Source organism: Pipra filicauda, unplaced genomic scaffold (assembly GCF_003945595.2).
Source record: "Pipra filicauda isolate LSUMZ 115617 unplaced genomic scaffold, ASM394559v2 scaffold37_size4185640_pilon, whole genome shotgun sequence".
NCBI lineage: Eukaryota > Metazoa > Chordata > Aves > Passeriformes > Pipridae > Pipra > Pipra filicauda.
Window position 1 is genome coordinate 3167085 of NW_024104509.1, and position 26685 is coordinate 3193769.

Consider the following 26685-nt stretch of genomic DNA (forward strand, 5'->3'; position numbering starts at 1 on the left):
TCATCCTTTTTGAACAGAATTCAGCTGTCAGCCATGTGGAAGACAAACACCTGTGAGGAAGTACAGAAACATCTGATATTAGGGGTGATATTACAACCAGCATCTGCTGCTTGTCTCCCATTCTGTTAGAATAAAACAGTTATGCAAGTCCTGTCATTAAAAACATTCATTAGGATGAATGAGGACATCCACCAGGCAACTGAGGCAAAATTTTTTTTGAAAGAAAGAAGTAACAAGGATGATGTCATGCTTTTATGGATTGACTGTTGTTGTTGCCATTCTTTACTGTATCTTGGACACAGGGAAATAGTAACACTGGTGGACAGTAAAACCTGCTCTCTTTCTTCCTCTTAAGGTTTCTACTCCAGACTCATATTTTCTGTTTCCACTTCCTGTAATTTCTAGGGTTGTCGTCTCATCTGGCCCTTGTAAAGGTATTTTCAAAATATTTGCTTAAATAATCCACCTAACTTGCAGTATTTGTTATTTTTCTCTATAGAGGATTCTGTAAAGCCCATGGGACTTATCACAATCGTGTAAGACAGGTAGCTATCACTAAGTTAATAGTTTTATACCAGTATGGACTATGAAACCAGAGAGAACTCCATGCCTGTGTTTTGAATTATGTATGGAAACCTTTGATGCTGCCTGGTACTTAATCACAGACTTAGAAAGATGATATGTTTGTGCCGGTCTGTAAAATTATATGTATAGCCATGGCTGCCTTCAAAAGATTCTTCTAGTGACTTGATAATTTTACAACATACTTTGTGTCCCAGAAGCTCATAGGTTCTTTCAGTGGAAAGGGTTAATTTGTTTTGTTAGAGAAAGTGGCAAACAGATAATCTAACAAACTTTGTCTGGTGTGATATGGGCATTTTAAAGCAGATAGGGGAGAAATTTAAAGTGGCTGTAGGAGGGAAGCAAGACCAAGAATATAAGGGTTTGCTTCAAATTAAATTAGCTTATGGGTGGAAGAAGAAAGGTTAGGATACTATTGAAGATGAGGCGGTAGCAAAAGTCACTTTGGTAGGGCAGGTATTTATTTATTCTACATTCTTGAATGCTTATAGATCTTTTTGGTGCCAGGGACTGCAGTTCTTAATTTTTCAGCTTTTACAAGTTAGGATATTGTGACACATCTTCAATACAAAAGTAAGATAAACTGAATCTGTCTATGTTGTAACAAGTATGTAATAATTAAATTTGTATACAGAAATAAAAAGAAAGTTCTGGATTAATGTTATAACGTGGTTTAAACTTGCCTACTCACTTACCAAAGTACCAGCAGGATTTTGACAAGGGTTTTTTCTACATTAGATGAAACTGAAAGCTGATGTCAAGAAACATTACAGAGAAAATAAAGAATTTCAAGGAATTCAAGGGATTAATTTAGAATACCATTTCCATTTTTGAAAGTCACATGCAGCTGCATTTTAATTCCAGAGGACTTTAAAAATTGTACCTATATCATACTGCAAAATATTGATGTTGATGTTAAAGAATTTTGTAAAATAAAGCTGTAAGGAGCTTCCAATGAGTTCGTATGCTTTTTTTCCCCCTGGAATTTGGTTGCTTATAGTATATGTTCTCCTCATTTTTCTAGGTTAGAATTTATGTTTCTGGGTTGACATTATTACTAACTGGTGAAGACTTTAAATTGTAGGGCTGTATCTGCAAAAATTATAGTAATCATCATTACTGCAGTCTGCAAGTCTGGACACCAATGCATGTGGTTCTGGTGACAAACAGAATAGGTAGAATCCTTCATTCACAAATGAATTTGCGTTTGTACATTTTTAATATACTAGAGACTGCAAAAAGTGAGAGAAAATGAGAAAACAAGAAGCCTCTGTTTCCTTCCTAGAAGGAAAGCATCTTTCTTGAAGTAGCTTTAGGCTTGGACAAACAATAAAAATAAAACTGAGACTGTGAGTAATACTTTTTATAACAATAAGTTTACAAATTAGAGAGGGAACATTTATGAAATTACTCATTTCCCCCCCCTTTTCCTTTTCAAAGGTATTGCTATGTCTCTGTAGATTGTCGCTAGTTGTTGATCATTCTTAATTTAGTGTGTATGTCAAAGGATGGATTTGCACTTCTTCCTTATGCTCATCTATTCAGGATGTTTGTCATAACTTAAGGGGATGAGTAATCCAGGATGATAGTCCTCAACAAGCCTTTTTTATTTTATCAGTGTTACACAGAGAACAGAGGAAAATCCTTAATCCTGAAATCATCTGGCTGAGAAAATACAGGAATACAAGTAGACAAAATGAACTTTTCTTTTTCTTTAGAAATAGCTAATTCTTTCACTGTAAGGTCAGTTCCTCCCAGTCCAAAAGGATCATGCACTCGAGTGTGGAGATAGCTAAAGTTTACTGCGGATTGATACATGATACCTGTAATGCAGCAACCTGAACATCTGTGCACCTGCACAAGTCACCCAACTGAGGGCCTCGCATTCTGTCCTCTCTTACTTTTACAATAGGGCACAAATGTTACAAGTCAGCACATTTCTTGGAGGGCAAAAAGGTGAACCAGATAAGTAGGTAGCATGTCACTGGGACAAGAACGTGATATATTCAGGTGGAAGATAGTGGCCTCTCAAAAGTGAAGGTGTCTCTATCGCGTTTTCATATCAGGTTTTAAGTTACACATTTATACAACTAGTCATTTGCCACACTGATTAAAATAGGAAGCATATGCAGTTATGTAATGGGATATTTGTGGTTGCAATTGCTGGGTCATTTGCATCTGTGCCAAACTGAGAAGGTTTATGCTTGCTTTGCAAAATGGAAATACTAATGAAAATCTGGGAGATGGATGTAATCATACATTGTGACTTTGGGCAAAGGAGGATCCTGCATTGCTCATTTCTAATAAAACTAAGTGGCCTGGAGCAGTGATTTTATGGTGCGCTTAAATAAGATGTCTTTTAATTTGTTCTATAGTATACCAAAAAGTCCAAAACAGTGATTCAGCAAGCTGTAGGTAAAATCCAGGCTGCAAATGAAATCAGTTCATTGGGGTTACAAAGCAGGAGTTAACAGCATTGCAGGGATAGATTGGAGAACAACACAGACTCAGGCTTGCTAAGAGCCTTAGCTCAAACTTTGTTTTATCTATTTGTCAAATGAAGGGTCACCTGTATTATAACTTCACCTCTACCAACCAATTAAAGTCAAAGAAAAGGGTTTTGTAGCCTGTTAGATTACATTGTTTACCTTCTACTTAAGAAAATACACAGGTAATACACAGGTAAAATTAAAGAGAGTTTTTCCTTCCTTCTCTTCTTCTCAATCCTGAAAGTGAAGAACACTAGATCTTTGTGTCCTAGAGCAGCAAGCTTGAGGGAAGCTGCAAAGTTTGTTTGTAAATTAGCTAAAATTCTGCATTATTTCACTTCAGAAATTAAGAACTTCTTTACTTTGTGAGTCCTGAGAATGAAAAACAAAAGAAGTAGTGAGTTCACAATAGGAAAGAACAAAAATTGATTTTGGAAGAGCAAAATAAGCTTTGGTCGGTTATTTAAAATGTTGGAGGTGAGGGGCGTGGAGTTGTTTGTTTGTTCGAATAATTATTATTTGTCTTCAATGACAATCATCATAAGAAAAATCTCAGAGGGGACACAAACACTTGTCTTTATTGTGTCTCTGCATAGGAAGTCACAGTGGTATCCCTTTACTTCTGAGTAGTTGCTGAGCAAGCTCCCACACTCGGTGTTTATATGTTACAGTTTCAGAGTGTAATAACAAGCATCCTTCCATTCTCATTTAAAACCTCTCTAATTAACTTTCTGACCCCTTCTGCAGCCATATGGATCCAATGTCATCCAGCAGTTATTGCCTTATGGTGCTCCAGATGCACCTAATGTGTCCACACAGAAACAACCTTCCAAACTGCTGGTGATCTGGACAACAGCCATTTTCCCCAGCTAAAGCTCTGTTTTGTTTCGTCTGTGTCCAGTGAAATGCTGGGCTCTTATGCACAAAGCATGCATTTATGCTGATTAAGCACCTTTTTTTTGTGAGCAGGTTATGCACAATCAAGCGCATTTGACTCAAATACAGAGGCATAAATTGGTTTACTCAGTTAAAAGCTTTGATCTGGCAGCTAGAGATAATAGGTGGAGCTTAAGGAATCCACAGTGCTTATGAATACTGATTTACTTTCGGCCTGTAAAGCAGCATGCTGAGAGTAGGCAGAAATTTCTTCACTGGCACTAACAAAGCGTTGAGCTCGTGAGAGTAAGAGATGCACTATTTTTCCTAGTAACTTTGCTTCTATGTATGGCCTTCCCTTGCTAGTCTAACACAAATAGGCTCCTGAATTATCCATATGCTACATGTTACTGCAGAATAGGAAGTATAAATGGCTGCCTTAAGACAAAACGCTAGTTACAAGCTGCAGGAGCTTCACAGATTTAGTGGGATATACTCAGAAAAGGAACCTTGCCTTTGTTTAAAGGGCATAAAATTTACTTTCAGATTTTCTTCATTTCAATGTGTGGATAAAGCCAAAAGAAGTAGCAATTGAAAAGATTGTGTATATATTTTAAATATTCCTTTAGGATGTGCCTGCCATCTTAAGAATTGGAAATAGTAAAAATACTGTGTTCTGTCCAAAGATTTGCTGCAGAAGTAATGATTTCTTTTACAGACCATTAACTTGAAACCAGTGCAATGATTTAGCTATAATCCTCAAAATTACTGATCAACCATTTTCACCTAGTCAGCTTTTTGCTGTAACATGAAATGAGGAAACAGTTTCTTGGATGAGATAAACAAGCAATTTGTTATCATTGTAAAATTGAAGTGTGCAACATAAGCAAAACAGTTTTTTGCATTCTGTTTTTAGCAGTTACCACCTGTCTTATTGTTTAACTTCATCTGACCATTTCTGTATTCCTGCTTTTTGTTACTGTAAAAACCCAAAACAAATATCCTGCCAGCCCTAATTTTTTTCTAAACATTTGCCATATTTCTTACAAGAAATTTAAGTGTAGAGATTGGTTTACTGAGGTGTTTTGGCTAACAAAGGTCAAGAGGATTGGGTTATAAATACGTGAATCATTAATTGTAGTGTGTGTTCCTTCTACTGTGTTGCTGAGAATTGCACAGGGGAACAGAGGTTAAATACTTCTCCATAGGCTGCAGTGGGTATCCCCCCATGCTGTAGTTAACTCTGCCTGGTGCAAGAAGACATCTGCTCAGTTGTACTGGTTGCTTCTGCCAGCCACTTGAACATCCATCAAAAAATAATGTTACATCAAGTTTTCTGTGATTGGAGTCCTTGCTTTTCCCAGAGAAAGAGCCTTGGAATAAAGTGTCATAATATCACATATTGTAAGGGTGACAATCTGCTGTTTTGTCAGGTGCTTTGGTACACATATGTGTTCATAAAAGAAAGGGACTTCAGGCAGATTTGGAAGCTCATAGCCTTAGTGTGACAGATCCCAAAGCATTTAACACATGAATACTCCCTCTAATTCGTATGTGAAGCCTAGCCATGATGATGATGATGATGACTCCCTCTGAGTTCAGTGGGAACATTTCTGAGCCTAAAGTGAAGTTTGTGATTTATTTGTTGCATGTCGGTGTCTGAGTATATGATAGATAAAAGTCTATGTCCCAAAAATATGCTTGCAAGTTATAGGTCAGACCTTTTACTGTACCGGTATGGTACCTTCTGAGGGTAGACATTAGGTGTGACCAGGGATTAAGGACAGATCTCAGCTAGTACAGCCTTGGTTTTGATTGTGGTGATTAGTCACTGAGTGCATTCATACAGTGTTAATGAGGGTCAGGCTTGGGGTAACACTGACAGGGCAGTATTGCACTTAACATGTTCAATTTCTGAGTAGAAGTTTGGATGTGTTTGGGAGCTCTAAGAAAGGGCAGTCAGTCCCCCTCCAAAGACACCTGTGGAGCTTAGGCTGAGGCAGCCCGTCAGTTGGGCTTTGGGGATCAACTCAGTTTGGCTGACTGGTAAATGTGGACCAAAGAACAGGCTTGAGCAGCATTGAGCTGATAGCGCTGAGGTATCCAGGGCACGCAACAGTTGATGCATCTGCTTCCTATTGCAGAAGAGAGACATCCATCAATAATTGCTACTGAAGAGGAGTATTTCAGTATATAAGATGCTTTCTTACCAGCAGCAAGATTAGTGTTCAAGCAAAACTTGGAAAAGCAAGAAATGAAAGCTTATAGAAGAGGCAAAGATTGCAAAGTATCTAATTTTGTAAAAGGACATGTAAAAGCTAATAGTGAGAGCAGTGCTAATGTTTTGGCATCCAAATGCAACTAGCAACCTTTGACTCTATGCCAGTTCAGCACTGGGTGTGAAATTCTTGGCGGTTTGCCTTGACTTCACAGCATTTTTGGGTCTGGAGACAGAGAGAGCAGAGGAAGAGAGTGTAGAGACCTGAGTAATCAGGAGATTTTAAAAATCTTGTTTGTTTCTCTTTTCTATTTACAAGAAATTATGAATGTCTTGAGTGACTATGGAGGATCTAACTTCCAAAGGTGAGGTTGAGGAAACAAACCATAACCTCTATTTCATTAAAAGTGGTACTTAGAAGTGTTAAACTGTATTTTGTCCTCTCTTTACACACAAAAAAATTGTATATACTTATTACCTAGGAAAGCTGTTATCAGATGTGATTTTCAGGAATTGAGTTATCTTTTCAGCTTGAAACACAAACCTTCCTTATTAAGAGGCAGTATTTTTTTAATATCTCCCCTTTTCCCAGAAATATCAGAACTGCTTAGAGTATCTGGACACAAGTGGTCACATCTTCTAAAAAGTGAGAAAAATTAAAATTATAAGACTGTTTATTGTTAAATTTGTGTATGCAAATCAAATACACCACATCAAGGTGTTTAACATGATGCTTCAACCAAAGTAATTTTAGACTTAAAGGCTGCATTTCCAAATTGGTGGAAGGAATTTATTTTTGCGTGCAGGTGTGAGTTTCCCTAAGTCAGATTAAAATATTATATATGTGTATATATTTATGTGTGTGTGTGTATATATATATATATGATGAATGGTATAAATTCATAAGCTCTCACTAGTGTTTGTAACAGTTTCAATGAATAGGTGCAAAAGTATCTTTGTGATTCTGATCACTATGGATTTTGCTCAGAGGTCTTTTACTTATTTGCTGTTTAAGGCAGCAGTCCTCCTCTTGCTCAGAACTCTACGTGGAAGGAGAGGGAGGGCAGTTTGTGCTTCCCAGCATTGCTGCCACAGACCTTTGCAGCAGAAAGCAGAAAGTCAGGCAAAGGGGGTGATCTAGAGGCAGCAGGGTTAGCAGAGGCAAAGCCTGCTAACCTCAGGTCACCAGCATGTGAAAGGATTCCACCAGCCCTTTACTTCTTTGCTTGTAATACCATACAGCCATGTACACTGTGATTTCAGTGCCTACAGTAACAGCTTTTAATGCCAACATCTTCCCCTGTAGGCAGCACAACCCTTAAATTTGCTATTTGGGTTGTGCCAACATCAGTTTGGGAACCTCGATGCCAAGCATGACGATGCTACTTCAAGGCAGAGATCCTACAGGAAGATATTGTGGAAACTCTTACAGGCATTACTGAGAGGAACAGTGCATTGCACAGTCTGCCAAAACACATGCCTGTTTTTTCCCACGCTGGCTTGCAGAAGAAGGCAGAGCAGCAGGGACGTTCATTTCCTCACGTTGGCAAATCCTATGTAGCTGTTTTGTACTATTCACACTTTTTTGTTCCCCTGCATGTCTTGAATAGGATTAATAAATGGAGTCTTTCCTTTATGCTCCAGTGAACTTTACTAAGACATTCAGAAACTGCGTCAGAAGTCTTAAATAGTCTTTCTCACTGGTGGTTCACTTGGCATCATAATTTCTTGTCTTCACAGAGGCACTGACGCTTTGTCGGTGACAATTCTTGCTCTGTATCACCATCAGAGTGTGTGACATATTAACTTTCAGGGAACCTAGAGGTTTTATTTGCTGAAAACAGATCTCTTTAAATATTGACCTCTCTAAACATTAAACATTATGGACAAACATCCCAGAATTGATGATGTAGGGATTGCAAAATAAATTACTGTTTAAACCGTGGAATGTGCAACATGACAATTCAGAGCAGCTGTCAGGGCCACCTCCGGCTACCCTCCGGAAAATGCTTTCCCCAACTGTGACACTGATGCTAACAGTGGTTTCAGACTTATTCCAGGAAGCATTATTATCAAATAAGCATACTGATTAATTGCTTTAATGACTTCAAATCAATCTCTTTTTTCTGTCCTCTGATTTGTGGAGTTATTGCTTTGTGAAAAATAAAGTGACCTTGGTCATTTGGGCACATCAAAAATGAGATTATGTATATATAACTCAATAGGTTTAAAACTTAAGTAGTGAGTCTTATATCTCAGTAATTTCCTCTCCAGGTAAAAAGTATTAGTCAGTTCTTTGAGAATTCAAATCACTTTATCATTTGTGTCTGTATTGCCTCAGGGAGCTTGCCTAGGTCCAATTTCAAGTTCTGTGAATCAGGCACCTTGCCTGAAGAAGAGGGCACAAATTCTAAGCTGTTACCGCCCCCTCTGAATTTTTCTGCCTTATCTGTCTCCTTTTCACTACACATCAAAAATAGGAAACAGCTGTTCTCTGGCAAGCCTCAGTAGCGTGCCATGACAATACCGTAGCCAGTGCTATACAGCAGGTATCTAATTCAGCTCAGAAACAATTCTTTTGCAAGCAAGTTTACCTATAATCCAGTAGGAAGACTTTTAACAAGGGAAGAACTTGCAAGACCATTCCCAGACTGCACTTACTGCAGTATGAAAAACTGATGGCCTGTCTTTAGGAGAGAGAGGTAAACCATCTTTCTACATTGAATTTTAGGTGAGTTGAGAAGCAAAACTTTGAAGCAAACCTCCTGACTTTTCCCACTTACCATGCTGCAGAGAGGCCTTGAAGCATATTATCTGGATTACCTGCAGGTAATTCTAACCCAGAAGATATACCCCTGGAGTGCTCCAGCCAATGAGTCTTCTGTTTACAGGTCAGACCAGAATCAATCTGACATTAATATACTGTGGAATATGCAGTCCTCAACATCAATTGTTCTATCTCATAGATCCACTCCTACTGTGTTACCCTACTTGTCAATATAGGCACAGCCCAAATAATCTTCTGATATTCAGTTATCATTTTAGCTGGAATATCACCTTTGGTAGGTGTTGACTAATTCATAAATACACTAATAATTGGAAAAAAACAAACACAAAAGGAAAACAAAGAAATGGTCTCTGATTCAAAACAGAAGTGTAACTTCTGTCTAATGTTTTTTCTTCTGCTACTGCAAAGCATGGGAGGGAAACACTGGGCTTCCAGCCACAGGCAGGATTAAAGCTCAGATGACTTAGGTCACTGTTACTTCATTGACTTTAGTGGACAAAATAACTACACATTCTAGAGGAAAGTCTAGAAAAAAATGTATTTTGCTATAAGCACTGACTGCAAATTCAAAATTTAAAGGTAGGTTTTTAGTGACCACAATAAGAATACTACACCAGGATAAATAACAAGATTCTCCTAGTTATTTTCTGCTCTTCATTCTAAGCCTCCAATTTTACTACATTAACAAGAGCAGGTTGGAAGTATTGCTGGTGCCATGGGAAACAATAGCTTCATCCCACAGAGCTCCACAGAACGTGAGCCAGAACCCTACACTTTAGGCTTCCCTTTGGATGCTAGATTGTTTCTGTGTGTATCCCTCCATCTATCTATATGCATATCTTCTCAACTCAGGCAGCATTTGGAAAGTATTTCTACCTCGAAGTTTATATTTGCTTCTTCCTGTTTAAGGAATCTGGCATTGATCTGCTTTAAACTGAGAACATGGGTCATACCTCATAATTTTAAGGAAGTTTATCCCAGCCTGCATTCTGACTAGCAGTATTGCCCTCAGCGGAAGCTGCATACTAGTTCTCTGTCTAAAGATTCACATTTGTATCTTAGATTTCCAGATCCTATTTCTAAGTGAAGATTGTTATGTTGTAAAAGAATCTACCTGGAAGAATCTCTTTCTGTTTGGGAAAGAGATCCCTCCTTTGCACCTGCAGTTACTTAGGTGCCTTTCCCATTCCGCATTTTACAAAGACCCTTGGCTTCTATCCTTCTCTTGCATTACCGATGCTGCTAGGTCTTGGCATGTCAGGGAATTTCTTTCTTTTCCCAGTGACCAAAGAATTGAAGACCTTCCTACCAAGTGCACCTGGAAGCAGGCAACTGGACTGCTGTAATATAAATATTGTTGAGTATACATAAAGTGGAATTTTACCAGGACTAGTTGAATTTTAAAATGTAAGTGGAAGGTTACAGTCAGCTGAACTGATCTTGGATGACCTACAAATAAAGACACAGGTTAACTAAGCTGTAAATCTGTGCAGAATGACATAGCAATGACTGTCTGGAGGGAACTGTTGATCTAACTTTAAGTAACTGCTGAAAACATAACAATTCTAATATAGACATGCCCTTCCAAAGGGCATTAACTGTTATGCATAAGATGTGAGATGACTGAAAAAAAACATCCCCAGATTGTTGTATGACACAGTTTATCCTGTAAAACCCCCCCAACTTTCCCACAAAGAGGTAGGACACAAACTCTTGGATTTTTTCATAAGAGAATTTGGACTCCCAGCAGCCTCTGAGCAGATTGAGCAGTGGTGCTGCTCTTGAGTCTGCCAGATACTGGATGAGGTAATTTTCCTGCCATCCCTGCTGAAAGTTAAAATCCAGTACAATTTAGAATAAAAACAGTAGATAAATTGGCAGCTTTGACCTATGTGCCCTGTAATCTAAAGAAGTCTGAATATTCAGTTTTGCACCTGTGTTTGTACATCTCCAGATAACTGCTCCACTTCAGTCGCAATGCTCTATAGTTTATCACTGCCTGCAATGTTTTCTGCAATACGTGTCCATGACACTATGCAATATACATGATTATAAACTTAAATATATGAAAAATATTTTCTTCGTGTATGTGAGGGAGGCTCTTGATTTCCTGCTGCCTCTTAGAAAAACTGCTTCTCTTTCTTTGACTCCACCTCTACTCTCTGCACTTCACACTTGGAAAGACTTTGCTGCAGGACTAACAACTTCAGTGCAACCAGCCATGGAGAACAAGCAAAACATCTCAGAAGCTGTCCAGCATTTCACCAATTTTGAATAGTTCAAAACCTTCCTGTATTTAAAGTCAGAGATAAGCTTATGTAACTTAATCACACAAAAAAATACTTTATCTAAACCTGACTTACCTAATGCTTTCTTCTGGTGCTACCAAAGAGTCAGGCTGAGTCTGTGACACAAAGTGCATTCAGAATTTTAAAAGGGAAACAACACAGACTCAAATCCTTATTCTTCCAGGTAAGAAAATCACTCAACTTGGGGATTATTTGGCAGAACTTAGAATGTATCAAATCTGACTGAAGATCTGGAAACTCAGTGTCTTGCTAATGCTTTTAATAGGGAAAACTACTCAAGATGAATATGACGATGACTGCAAATGCTTCATGATTGTGAATGAATGTAAATTTATGATTGGAAATAAAAATGCAACCAATGAACTGACACAACTAAGAAATGCTTTTCTGAGACGCACAGCTGCACTGCTGGACTGCCTGATGGTCAACTCTCAGACCACAAACTTTCCTCTGCCTGACAAAGGGCATTCAATTTTTAAGAGTTTATTTGGCCAACTTTCTAGCTCCAAAGGCTGTTGAAGCGTTTCAGTTTTGTTTTTCGCAGGTTGTCAGAAGATTTTTTTGTTTTGGCTTGTGTGCTTTCAAAGGCAGAACAGAAATATTTACAAAGGCACTATTCATGTCAGTATTTAACTGCTGGTTGACAACTCTTCTTCTGCATGATGGTGAAAGCCGCTGAATTGTAGCTTTGGCTGGAAGGAGCTGATGGTGAAATTAAACACCTCTCCCTCAATCCCAAATATCTACATATCTAAAGGGTCTTTTGTTGAAAGATTACTGGGTCTCAGAAAGCCAGGCAAGTAAGAAAAATGATTATTGTTTCCAGTTCTCTCCTTGTGCTTGTTGCTACAGAGTCCAACTCTGACCCTTGCACTCAGAGTAGGTATTTCCACCATTCTCGTCCTCATGCCATCTAACAGAGGTTGTTAGTTTCTGCTAGATGTTTTGTTTCCTCCCACATCAGTTCAATGAAAGAACAATGAAAGAAGGACAAAGTTAAAAATGCTGGCTGTTCTTACGCTTAAAAATTCTATGGTAGAAAAAAAGAAAAGTTGAAGAAATATCCCTTGTTAGGTAGTAAGACCTTGTTTTCTATATAAGAAAAAGAAAACAAAACAGACAAAACCCCAGACAAATTAGGCACCTATTTTAGGTTTTATATCTTCAAACAAAAAGGGATACATTTTTAAATAGTTTTTACACAGAATTGTCTACTACAAGTAATTGCACAAGGTTTCTGTGAAACTTTTATCTTTTTCTAGTATTTTGAGCTTTCATTTTTAAATTTACCATTTTAAAATGTGAATCTTGAGAAGGCTCAAGGGGGGACTTCATCACTCTACAAGTACCTGAAAGGAGGTTGTGGTGAGGTGGGGGCTGGTCTCTTCTACTGTGCCTGCAGTAGAGGACAAGAGGAAATGGCCTTAAGATGGGACAAGGGAGATCCAGATTTGAAAAAAATTTCACTGTTGTGGTGATCAGACATTGGAATAGGTTGTTCAGGGAGGTGGTGGAGTCACCATCCCTGGAGGTGTTTAAGATGTGTCTGGATCTGGCACTGGATGATGTGGTTACAGTGATAGTGCCAGCCTTGATGATTCTGTTATTCTATGAAAACACTCACCTGAGTATTGCAAGACAAACGTGCTGGACTTTGTGTTTCAAAGAGATGGAAACAACTTGGCATTTATATGGACCAAGATACTTAGAAGTGTTTCCATTTCAGAGATGGTTTTTTTTATTGCTCATACAGCAAGTGAGACAGAGTCAGCCCTAATATTCTACCATATAAGAATATATCAGGATTGAAGGATCTACGTCTACATTAGCATTTCAATTGTTTCTTTGGTATGAGACCATTTATCTAATTTAATGTTTCCAAATATTCTGACACGTCAAATAAATGTTGAATAATTGAATTGACAGAAATATAAACATGATTATTTTTAAAAAGACAAAAAGACAGTAAAAAGGTGAGAGAAGCAGCAAAAAGAGAATAGCAAGCTGCTCATAAATATGGATTTCCAATCCAGCATTTTGACAAAAACTTGTGTGATATTTTGTTCTCTGGGTGCCCAAACTTAAACCAGCAAATCTTATAAAGGAGAACAGTTTTAATTGCTTCCAGAGGAAAACCAGGAAAATGATCCTGCCAGAATAAAATGAGAACTTTACCTGAAGTTGTGCAGCCATCACTCTGGTGGCACCTGTGCACATGAAGTATGCCAAGACAAAATAAAAAAATCAACCCCATAAAACTTCTTAAGAATTCAGAAAGGAAATTTTCCCCTCTACATACAAGGAAGCTTCTTCCAGCCCTACCTTCTTAAATGATAGTGCCTTACAATCCTCACTTTCTACTTTATATGCATCTAAGTCTTATATAAACGTATCTAAATCCTTACGTATAAGCACCAACATTCTTTCAATTTCAGTTTTCCCCAAGATTTTTTGGAATTCAGGCTATTCCAAAACTTGGTTTCTAGGTTGCTACAGGAAAGGACTATTCTAACATTAGAAGCACACCACCTAACTCAGTACAACAGTCTTAAAAATTCATAGTAAACTGCATAAAATGGCTTCAGAACTGCATACCTGTTTTATCAGCACACTGTGGGTTGTGTCACAAGCATTACAATATGTTACATGGACCTTTCTGTGGTGCTTTCAGCACAGCAGTAGCTGTGGTCAGGTGAGCAAGGCTGTCTTAGCACTTCATCCAAACTCTCCTAGTCTCTTTTTGCCAGTAAATGTGATTCCCTTCTTTCCCATGTCTGTTCCAGTTCTGTTTCTAGAACTACTTAAAAGTTGATCTAAATTATCCTTCTGGACAGCTATTTTCACCTGCATCGTGGGAGACATAGACACACAGTGGGTAGACATAAACCACAAGCTGATCTGAACTACTTTTATTTGTTATTATTTGTATTTTTACTCTGCCATGCACAGTGCTAAATGCTACCCCAAGGAGCAAAACTTGAGTGGAAAAATACTCTACTATTTTGTCCAGAAGCAGTGAGTGAAGGTCTTCAGAACACCACAACCTCTGGTAGCTTTGAGCAAGTCATTCTTCTTTCTTTGCCTAAGGCTTTTGTCTCAGTAACTATATAGTAATTCTTCCTTTTTCTCAGAATTTTCTCTCTTTTTGTCTTCAGAAACTGTAAGCTCCCAGTATAGGAAACTTCTTGCTGTGTCTTTGATTGGAACCGGAATGAGAAAACTCTGTTCACCTTCAACTTTCTATGCACTCTATTGGAATGACACTAAAGTAAGTGCTAAAAAATTTTGGCCAGTTCTGTTGAGACCATTCAAACTAACATTCCTTTTAGCTGTTTTCAGCATTTTTTTTCCATTGTGCAAGGTGGTAGTTTGAAATGTGTTATTGCTAAGTTAGTTTAACAGTTCCTGTATAAACACACCTAAGTACCATCTAAACAGCTAAACCACTGTTTTTCATGAGGTGCCTGGCTAGGGGGAATTTCCTATAAGAACTGACGTAATCTTCTGCTTGTGAAACAGTGTGTCACCTGTGTCATCCCTGGGCTGCATTGCAAAGGCATATCTTTGTGTCAACAAGGTGATGTGACCTGATGAGGTGATGTCCTCATCATTGATGCAAAAGTACTGGCAAGCTGGGAGAACTACAGCTGGCAAAACTAGCGGTTAGCTTTGTGATTTTAGGTTGGGATCAGATGATGGGAAAAGACACCTCACTTTAGACAACCAGAAGAAAACAAGTTTCAAATAGACAATGTTTTTGACGTTACCTCTACATCTAGAGAAAAGCAAAACCTAATACACATTCTGAGTGAGGGCCAAATGCTGAGTCTTGGCTAGGTATGTCTAACTTTCATTGTAATCAGCAGGAACTCTGCATGTTTCGAAGGTCAGAACTGAATCCAAACTTGAGCTCAGGTCAATATAACCATTTGATTTCACCATCTCCACCTAAGTGTAATAAAGTAGAACTCAAACTATCATATCACCGACTAATGCATTTCATGTTTAAGTGAAGATACAGAACTTGAAATTAATGTTGTTCCAAGGAAATGAAGGTCAGTGGAAACCAAATCAGTGATTTGCTGTACAAAATATAAAAACCTCAGGTATTTATCAAAGTGTAGCTTAAATATTCTGAGCACAAGAAAGTACCTCTGAAGGAATAAGAGATATGCTAAGAAACCAGACATTAAAGCTGCAGGAGAAGAAACTGATGGATGGATTTAAGTCAAGCATGTCACCTCAACTACAGTGCACAAGTTTAAAGAACAGCAAACAATCTGGGAACTGAACACTTCCTGTTGGATCCAAGAAAAAAGTACAAGAACAGTTCTCCAGCCCTTTTTCCACCAAAGGGAGAAATATTTTCCCTTTTGAGATGCCTACTGCCTTGAATTTGCTTTGCACTGTCTACTTCCTCTGTGCCTGCCATGACATCAATGAGTTTTCTCCTTACAGAACATCATGGTTTTCATTCCACTCTCTGTCTTAGCTGTCCCTTAGCAATGTGACTGAATGAAGTGCAGGCTCTGGCACACAGCATGAGTTAAAGCCCCAGGCTCTCTTCTCTTAGCAATGCAGGGTATGAAGTACAGGGCAACTCTAACCCTTCTAGCAGAAGCACACAGGATACCTGCTCAAGTGCTGGTCACCCTTCTGTGCATCTTGTGAAGGCAGACAGACATGAAATGCTATTTTAAATCTAGTTCTTGAACAAGTAATTCTCGTCTCCCTCAGACTGTACACAGAGATTCAGATACAATTGTTGGGAGTTGGTTGGTTTATATACACACAGATACAGTTGGCTGCATATGGCAACCTGTCCTAATCTAGTACATCTCTCACTGTAATTATCTTTATTAAAAAAAAAAAATAAAAAAATTCAAAGAATCTTTCTCACCCCTTTGGGATGCGCTATTTGATTATATTCTTAGAACAGGAAAAATTACCTCTCAGAATGCTCCCAATTTGCCTTTCTGTGACTAATCAGTTTAACCCAGTTTATATATTTAGAAAGTAAATGACACTTAGAAAGTAGAAAATTAGTAGAGCCAAGGCAAAATGTTAAATTAATCTGAAGTGTATGCATATTATGAAACAGTTTTTAAATTTCTGTGGATATTGTGTATTACAGTGTGACATAATATGTTCTTTGTTTTAAATGGTATTACAATTTAAAATATTTTACTACTGAAATAGAGAAGCACTCACATCTTAAGAAAACCAGTCTTAGAGTAGGAGCCAATTGTAACTGTAGTGTCTTCCAGCTGCTACTGTGCAAGGTATCAGCAGAGCCTTTCCTGTTGCCTGCTAGGATTTATGTTACACTTAACCTTGAGCTATTCTGGCAATGCAGGGCATGGTTCCACTTCTCTACTCCATCATGCTCACAGTAGTGTGATGATACATCATCAATACAGCACAGCATTTCTCCCAGGGCTCCTCCAGAAGGTGCTGGGCATTTTGTTTGCACAGACAGCAGATCTGGCTCTTGAATTCCTTCTTCTTTCTTCCCTTAGCAATATGAGACTTTTGAGATTTTGGTTGTAAGAATTAAAAGGACTCCCAAGAAAACATCTTGCAGATTATGGTGACTTTTCATTATGAAATGCCAACTTCTTTGTTGTCTCAATATCCTCCTCCTTCAAAGCCCTAATTGTAACCTCAGCATCCTAACTATTTGACTTAAAGGAAGGAATTGGATTTAATGCTTGTACGAGATCACTAAGGAAACAGAATCCTCTAATGTGCAAATGCCTATTAGCCTTGATGTAAGCACCATGGACTAGGAGAGGCAGGCAAAACAATTAATCTTATAATTTTGGTACATTTATTTTGTACATTTAAGCCCTAAAAAAAAGATATAGTTTGAAGATGTTTGAAAATAGTATGGTAGAAGTGGAAGAAAAATCTATACATCTATATATTTTCCATACTGAATGTGTTTTTTTGCCTACCCACTTAAATGTCCCACTTTTTCTTTGTTAGAACTTCACCACAAAATCAAATTCCCTCTCCTGACTGTAGCCCACAATGCATACAAAATATCATTAGGGCAGGAGGGGGTGGGGATGAGCGAGAGAGAACATAACACAGAAAAGAAGAAAAAGGAGTAAAAACAAAATGGAAAGAGGGGTAGAAAGGAGGAAATAAAATCAGATTAAGAGTGCGCTTTAAAATGCCTGGGTTATTTTCCCTGCTTTTACTCTAGTGTGTTATTACTGGCCAGCATCCAGCAAAGAAGGCACCCTCAACTTCAGAAGACCTTGAACCGTAGTGAAAAATACAGCTGCAGGCCAACTAGTGTTCTTTGGTGAGTATTAATGTTGCTTACCGGAGTAAGGCAAAAAGTGGGAAAAAATAGTATTTAATCAGAACTTTAGGGGGAAAAAAAATGTGTCTGTGTGGAAAAAGGTAATTTCCAAGTTGAAAACTAACCAGGAAAGAGGCTTGAAATAGTGGAAAACAGTAAACAAATTCCTGTGAGATGAACTAACATTGTGCCCTGCAATGAAAAGTAATTGGAAAATAAAGAAAACAAGGGGTTTGGAGCCAGAACATCACAAAAACAGTCATGGAGTCTTGGATCCCAGATAGCCCACACACTTCTGGTGCTAGGCACCTCTTGGAAGAACAGTCTGTCTCCTGTTAGACTCATGAGAATTCACAGGAATTTATAAATCACAGCTGCCTGTGCTGAAGGGAATCTAAGAGATATAAAGAACATTACTGCATTGGTGCTGCTCTTTCCAAATGCACAACCTCAAAAACTCACCATTACATCACTGGGATAGAGAGACATCAACACCACTGAATCCCATTCTACTTCTGTGGGGATCAATAGTAAAACTCAAGATTTATTATAAAAGAACTGATCTGAAAAGCTTTTCTGAAAATTGACATTTTCTTACTTTGCAAATTTTCTATCAATCCCATTTTATTGTTTTTATTTTTTTTTCTTCGGGGGGATATTACCTTTCTATAAAAGAATTCCACCCCCATCAAGAATTTTCCTGTAAACCAATGGATTGCCATCCTAGACATAAATTTCTCCTGAGATCAAATACTATGTGCTTATTATCTCCATACAAGAAAGAGGTAGTATCTGCTTGAAACTTGTTCGTCTTTCTTAATTGTACTAGCTGGTCTAATGATTCTTGCAGAAAAGAATATTTTCTTTTGTATGGGTCTCTGGGGCATTATTCTTACTAATTGATGAACTATAAAAAGGAGTTATAAGACCCACCCTATCAAAAAGACTCCCCATCGTGATTGTCTGTAAGTTAATTACCTTCCCTGTGCCTCATCTGGAAATGTGATGCCAAAGGATGAGACCATGGAAACTACTGACATATCTGGAAGAGATAGTGGTAACATGAGAAGTCAGCTGGCTTGTGAGGTCCTGTGTCAACACACAGGTAAGACTCTCTGCTTAGGACAAATGCCAACAGAGCTGCAGCATCCCAAAAGCATTTAAGACCCCACCGTGTACCCCAGGATAGTGCTCCAATGAGCGTGCGGCAACAGGTCTCCATCAATCAGCAAAAAAGAACTAGTCCACATATACCCAGGATTCATTCAAATAAGATGGCAATACTGGCTCCTATAACCTATGACATCTCCACCCTAGCAGGCAAGGCCCTGTACTTTGGCCCCTAATAGGAACTTCAAGTACTTATTAAACTAAAATAAATCTCTTCTCATCACTCTTAATGTTTGGTATAAGCTATTTGCATCACAATACCTTAGTAGTAATAATACTGAGAAGTCAGCACTGCTTCAAACTGCTAAATCATTGCCCTTTAACCAATCCTCAAGGGAATCTTGCATATGGAGATCTTTTGTTCTCTTAGGAACCAAAGGCTGTGAGTTGATTGAAGATTTCTATAAAATATTCATTTGAGATCTGGTTTGTGTAAGCTACTCTGGTCTTAGAACCTCATGACTACTGCCAGTAAGACTGCTTGATCCAAGGTCATCATCTTTCCTTCTTTGCTGCATGGTCCCTCATGCAGGGCTATTTAAATTCTCTTGTTTAAATACAGAGAATAATTTCCATGAACCCAGAGTATGGCATAGTACACGGGAATACCTGTTTGCTGAGCTAATGTGCTCCTGCTTTTCATTAGTGTCATGAAGCTGCTTTCAAGCCTGTATTTATTTAACAACAAAGTCCTAGCATCTGTGTAGAGGGTTAAAACAACCACTATTAGTTCCAAGTTGTCATGTTGGTGAGTATACCTAGTACAACTTCAAAATGTTTTCTTTCTTCCCATCCTAAATCAGATGGAGGAGATTGAAAGTTGAAATGGTTGGTGCTTCACTGTTTATGGAGTGTTACCTTATTGGCACACTTTCTACCTTGCAGCAAGAACAGCTAAAAGTATGTGTAGCTCCTCGTGAACTCTGATGATTTATTAATCTTCATGTAACACATCTGACACTAATTTCAGTGTGCCTTGCTGTGCGAAGCTGCAGACTGTGGTGGCTCAGAAACACCTCCAACCTTCTTTGAGGCTCCAGCCTTTGAAAAGTATGTGGTCAGCTGAAGGTAAAAACTGCTGTGCCTGTACATTTTAAACCACTGGTGAGTCTTGGTCCTGATTGCTCCTCACTGAACTGTACAAATGTCTTCACACAGTTAATCCCAGTGAGCCTGCAGTCTATTGCAAAGCCTGAGCTTTGAAATCTCTTTGTCGTATAGTATCTCTGGCTCACAACAGAGATAGCAAATCCAAGCTAATGATAACTGTGAAAATGCAGTTTATTTGCAATTGCTTGAGTTTTTTCAAATGACAATGTGAATATCCCTTACAGCTAGAGAGCAACAACTGTTTCAAATAAATGCCTTATAATTAAGGTAAACATTTAATGTTACAGTGACTCCATTACTCACCCATATACTTGGGATCCTGTTACTAGCTGTTCTGCAGGTAAAAAAAGGAATTCCAAAGACAAGTTGATATTTGATCTTGTTTTGTTTAGAACTAACTGGTTTCCAAAACCCCACCTTTATTTTACTGTGAGTCTATGGAAAGAATTTTCCATTTTTTTTGTATCATTTTCAACTCTGTGGAAAAGACCTGCACAAGTTTGGGACTTTTTGATTATGAAAGATGCTTTTATTGGATGTAGTGGTTGTGACTTCAGAGTCAAAGATTGCTACAAAATATCTAATGCTATTTCTTTCAAGAGAGCTTTCCCCATAAAGACACACTTAATATTTCTAGGTCTTAGTTCAACTATATAGTCTTACAACAGAAGTGTGAGGTAACTGAATGATATGTTATAAAATCATAGAATGGCATAGATTGGAAGAGACTTTAAAGGTCACCTCTTTCCAACTCTGCTGCTGTGGGCAGGGACGTCTCTCACTAAACCAGCTTACTCAAAGCCCTGTCCAACCTGGTCTTAAGCACTGCCAGGAATGGGGCATCCACAGCATCTCTGGACAACTTGTGCCGGTGCCTCACCACCCTCACAGTAAAGAATTTCTTCCTCTAATCTAAACCTTCTCTCAGTTTGAAGCCGTTCCCTTGTCCTATCAGGACAATTCCTCATGAAGAGTCCCTCTTCAGGTTCCCTGTAGGCTCTCTTTGGATACTGGAAGGTATCTGTGAGGTCTCTATGCAACCTTCTCTTCTCCAGGCTGAACAGCCCAAACTTTCTCAGCCTGTCTTCATAGACATACATGCTCTATTAAGAGCGTTTACTCTCCTTATATTTTAGCTCTCCGTGGAAGATGATATTTTTTTCAGGCAGCTACAGAAATACAGATGAGCTAAATGAATGGGAAACTAGCATGGACTTTCAAATATTTTGTAGAGCTATCTGCCCTGTCTGACAGAGTCACCAATTTCTCTTTGCCTCAATTCCCTTATAATTAAAGGACTTGATATTACTCATCTGTCATAGACTTGATACAGTAGGAATAAATATCTTTAGGAGCTCTGATGCTGAAGCAATTGAGGCTATACAAATTACTTGGGCAAAATTTAGTTCACTTCATGATTCACAGTCTAATTCTCTCTAATTCTTTCTGATTCACATTCTAATATCTATAACATGCTTTCATGAGTCATAGAGGAATGGAGTGAATGATATTCATATTTCATATGACATTGCATATGAAAAGGCAATAATAATTTACATTTTTGTACTTCATGTAATTCAATTTCATAGAGAACCTTGAGTTGTTTTCCTACCTGGTTTGAGAAATTTTATAATTGGAGTATTGCACTGCTTTGCAGGATGCCTTAGCTACTGTGTCAACAAAAATGCCAAGTTTGGGAGTCTTAAACTTAAGATGACTTAAGCTGGTTTTTTTCAAGTGCTTTATGCCAACAGAGCGGGGGCCAACCCAAGGTTTTTATTTTTGCAAGGCATCAAAACCCCAAAGTAGGTACAACAAATTAAAGGACCTCCTTAATCTGTGTTTATATTGCATGAAGCAACAACATGAAGTGCAAAAGCAGAGAGGCGTGCTGTTTGTTTTAACTAATACAGTAATGTAGAATGAAGATTTTCCTCTCACACTTGCCTGTTGTCTGGAGACTCCTGAACGTGAAACACTGGCTGTGAAAGCTTTTCCCAAGCAGTACCTTTTCACTCATCAGTAACAATGTTTAGGAAGGGACACAGCTTGAAGTCTCAGGTGATAAATGTAACCAGAATCAAGCACTCACCAGTAAAGGCTGATTCAACCAGTGTAAAACGTAAGTTGGCTAACAACAGCATTGCTGTCCCAACCTATATTAGATAAAGATCTAACCCAAAAAGATGATAAGGCTTCCTCCAGCCTCTGAGTTTAAATAGGACTAATTGTCCACATTTCCCTCGAAGCAAGCTTTTACAAATGCTGGTTTTCTCCCTATGAATATGCTTGGTAAATATTCTCATAACAGCAATCTGAGGCCCATTCAGAGCCCTGGTTATGACAGAGGAATAGCTATATGCCATAGGTCTGAGTGCCTCCCAGTAGGTTTTCTTCAATAGTCCAGTGAAAGGTTCAAACCATACCTTCTATAACCACATGTAAACAGAACTCAAATGAACTTGATCTTTGCAGTAGTAACAGACCCTCAGCATTTACAGAACTAGTTCTTTAATGACCAGAGCTGTTTCTGCTCCTAAGAGTCACCTGTCCTTATGCTTGGGACGTGCACTTTCAGGGCCAGGCACTGAGAGAGTGATCAACAAGAGGTCTCTGCACCTGGCTCCAAGCACTTGCACAACTGTTTTGCAATTCTCTTAAGGGCAAAGCTGTATACCTGCCTTAAGATTTAAACAAGGGAAGAAGCATTTTTCAGCGATCGTATTTGATCAAGTGCTCATTGCAAACAGGTAATGTGTTGCAGGGACATTTTTTCAGCTGGGGAGAAAAGAGGAAGTTTATTTTTCCGGCTGTGGCTCTCAGAGCTGGACTTGTAAGTGACTTACAATGAAAATCAAACATTTTGCATTCACAATGTGACTTAAAAAAAAAACAAACAAAAATGAAACCCCACAGATACCGAGGGTCTGAATCTGAATTCTGACTGTTAGCAGAGAACAGGATGTAGCTGTCTTTTGCAGCAGAAGCTTTGCTTTCTGGTCAGGGAATATGTTTTTCTCATGCTAGCTAGATTCATGGGAATCTCAGGGAAACTGGCCAGATAAGAGTAGCATGTGCCACACAATCCTCTTATGTCATTCCTCTAATCTTTATGAATTAAAGAAGCAGATTAATGAAGTTTCATCTCATAACAAATACTTTAATTCACATGTAATCATCATGTTTTAAAATGTTCTGCACCACCACTGGCCATAGCTAAACCAATTAGCTAAACTAAACCTGGGGGAGAGCACAGGGGCCTGAAAGAGTAGAATAGGCATGAAAAATAAACCTAAGCAGGAGTCAGTGAACAGCATATACACTTTATCTTGGTGGTTCAGAACAGAAATTTTTCCTTCTGGGAAGTGAAGCGCAAATAGAGTTGATTTTAATATTATGTGTTCCTCTCAGCCTGCAATGAGACAGGAAGAAGGTACTCCTTAGATGTCAAGAAGTTAAGTTTTAAGAGAAAATAATGCCCTCATCTGTCTGTACCAAAAGTTTTTAGTGAATTGGAGAGTAAAAGCAAAGACGAAACAGATCTGGAAAAGGCATAAGACGTTTCATTACTTGTTAAAAAAACCCTGAGATGTCTCTTCTGTGATATGCGTGAAAGATCAACTACATCACAAGAGTCTGTCTGTCCCTATTTTGGTGGCCATTCATCCCTGAAGAAATACCATATAGTATTAAGTACCCACAGGATTCAAAGATTTGAGATAAAATTATTGAAAAAAGCTTCATAGGAGCTACAAGTGACATGAATAGTCTCGAAGAGCTGCTCCATGATGTTTTTGCTGCCTTTACCAAACAGAGCGGATGGAGCTACTCTCCATTCACGGAACATAAGACTAACATTCAAGGACAGCAAAGTCTTTCATGAGCTAAACTGGCAAGAGCAGAGCATATAGTATGGTTGAAAAGCACTGACCTTCTGCTTGATTCATTCTGCTCATCTCTGCAAATAGAGTCACTGTGGCAGGTCACCTCTTTTACCCTCGGAGAGGCTCTATTATTGCAAAACAGCTTTCACTTGGTCATGAAAGGAGTGTGAAAAAATAATTATAGAGATTAGCTAGTGAATAGCACATCTTGTATCGTTGTGGTTTGATGAAAAAAAAATGTAATGGAAGAGGGGTTACATATAGGGTGGATTTTGATTGTGGTGTGTTCCTCTATGCATTGACAATGGACGATGATGAACAATGCATCAAGAGACTCAGCTGTCACCCAGGCTTAAATAACAAATTGAACTGATTTGTGCATGCCAAGATTTTGTATTGAGTTAGACACAAAATAACTCTAGGCTCAATTATCTACAAGAACATTAAAAAACTGTGTTTACTCAGCAAAGGACTCTCTCTGAGCAACAAGTCCTGTTGAAGACATTAGAGATCCCACATCTTAGTATGTGGAGAAAAAGAGCTACTGACTTGCTGGTTATATGTATGTGAAACCCTCCCAGAACACACCCTAAAATTTCGGTGAATCTAGTCCTTCTCACAGCCACACAGACAGGGATAACATTTCCATTCCTGAGGAGCCCCTGTTGTCATCCTTTCCCTTGCATATGACATATGGCTTCCAGGTGACTCTTTGCTACAGAGCCTTCCCATGTAAAATTATTTGATAAACAATTTCTCTTATTGCAAAATTTCTAATAACGGCTCTCAAAACAAAAACAAAACCACCAAACCCTTGCAATTTGCTGAATTCTTATAAATATTGCACTTCACTCCACTCCTGGCATTATTTTGCCTCTCTGTGTCTTGGTTAATGCACCAAATTATATATGGAGTTCCTCCTGCTGTTACCAGCCTAAATGGTTTGGGGCAGTATGGGTTATCACTTAAGCATCTTAGCTGTAACCCAGGTAAATGTTAAACTCTCTTCAATTTACAGAGATGCTCCTCAATAGCACCTTCCCAGATGAAAGCACATGAAATACTAAACATCTGTTCATTGCCCAATGAAAGCTAGTTGTCATCTTACAGCACATTTCTACCTCATCAGATGACCAGTTAACAGTGGTCCAAAGTTCAAGTACATTCATATCTTCATTTTTTTTCATGGCTAGGCTTCGCGAACGAAGATTTAGGAAGGCTCTACCCACGTTTGTCACAAGCACGCTGGTGGTTTATGAGGCCAATACGAGATAGACATATCCGACTGCAAAAGGCACAGCAGAAAGACTCCTTAGGTGGTATATTCAGCAAGACACGATTCTTTCTGCGTTGTCTTTTCTCCTTGAGAGTGATCCTGCGTGCGTTCTCAAAGGAAACAGCAGTGTACATTCATATGCTAGAAGGTTTAATACCTCGGCCGTTCACCCATAACAGCGTGCAGATACTACTTTGCTATTACTTGTATCTCTGTTTGCAACCAGCACAAGTTATATGAATATATTTGTATAAGTGAAAAAGTGATTTTATTTCTCATTATATCATTTGATATTTGTTGATTAAATTTTGCATTTGGTAGGTGTTAGCTCTATGCTTGTGCTGTTCAGAGCACTGGATACATAGCTAGCGCATAGGAAGTAGCAAAGGTGGTGGGTGTTCTGTGGACTCTGGAACCAATTAGACATTACTCTTGAGGTTTCCTGTATTTGAACACTTTATGTTGGGCAGGCTACCCCCCATATGTTTCTGGAATGGAGGACATAAGTACTGGGAAGGTACCTTCTTCTGAAATGCTGAAATTCCTGTATTATCCTATGCAATGCATGATGCCATGTTTACTATAGCTAAACAGTGTTTGGGACAACTTGGGTAGATTTTTGTTATCATTTCTGCCTGTGTTTTCTCTGCTTCACTTGTTAGGTGTATGTGTGGCTAGCTGGAATACTAGTATCTATGGTACAGCTAGCTGCGGTCATCACTGCTGTGCTTCTTGGCTGTCTCTCTCATCTTTCCATTCCCCTAACCTGACTGAACATGTGGTCTACAAGCTATTGAGTTTGTTCTCTAATATTTCCTAGTAAGCAAAAACCTGATGAATATGCTATATTTGAAGTTAGTTAAATGAAACTGCTAATTTTCTGTGGGAAGGGTGAGGAGAACAAGAGGCAAGGGGGGCAACTAAACATAAGGCTTTTTAACTAAGAGGGTGGTAAAACACTGGAAGGGTTTGCCAAAATAGGCTGCAGTGCCTCAGTCCTTGCAGATACTCAGGGCCCAGTTGGATGTAGTCCTGAGCAACCTGCTGTAAGAAACCCTGCATGAGCTGGACTGCCAGTCTCAGCTCATCTCTGATGCTGTGGCACTCTCACAGTAAGGCACAGGTTCATCCAAAACAGTTACACTGCTCAAATATTTCTTGAAAATTTGGCACAGCCTCCTTGGAAATGGGGTCTCATAAAGTAAATATTTTCTGGGTTTGTCAATACAGAGGGGAATATGTGATTCACCTAAAACCAATACTGCTAAAATTTAAAGTGCTGTCTGAGTAACCAGCAGTCACCCATAAGACTACGAAAATTCTCTTCTTGTCATATGCTATTAGCTGCATTAAAGGAATGGGATGGCCTCAGTGCAGGCAGCTCTGCTGATTTTGATTTGTTTAACTAGAGTTAGCTCCTTTCAAGATGGTTCTTTCCTTCTGACTAAATCTGGAGGATAAAATTAAGCATCAGCAAACTCAGTGGCAGAACTTCCACCAACTTAATTGGAATCAGGATTCCTTGCATGGTTGAAATACTCACAGCTTTTTAAAGTATTTTCTAATAGTGTTTTGCTTGGAAAAGATCTAGATGTTCATGAGGAATGTGGGTTTTGGTAAAGTGTGATAAATATTTTAGTCACCAGGAGAAAAATGCTGAAACTCTGAAA

The 26685-nt window shown here is 38.6% G+C and overlaps 2 long non-coding RNA genes across 3 annotated transcripts; both read left to right on the forward strand.

The window, feature by feature from the left end:
* Positions 1 to 277: 277 nt before the first annotated feature.
* On the forward strand, positions 278 to 17570 carry LOC114004308. Of its 2 annotated transcripts, none has more exons than XR_005564876.1 (3): positions 278 to 434; positions 14418 to 14530; positions 17474 to 17570. It is a non-coding gene; the product is annotated as an uncharacterized LOC114004308 (long non-coding RNA). The 2 variants fall into 2 exon arrangements; XR_005564875.1 differs by lacking the exon at positions 278 to 434 and adding an exon at positions 8940 to 8994.
* A 661-nt stretch (positions 17571 to 18231) lies between these two features.
* On the forward strand, positions 18232 to 20129 carry LOC120323929. Its single transcript, XR_005564877.1, has 2 exons — positions 18232 to 18360; positions 19716 to 20129. It is a non-coding gene; the product is annotated as an uncharacterized LOC120323929 (long non-coding RNA).
* The last annotated feature ends 6556 nt before the right edge of the window (positions 20130 to 26685 follow it).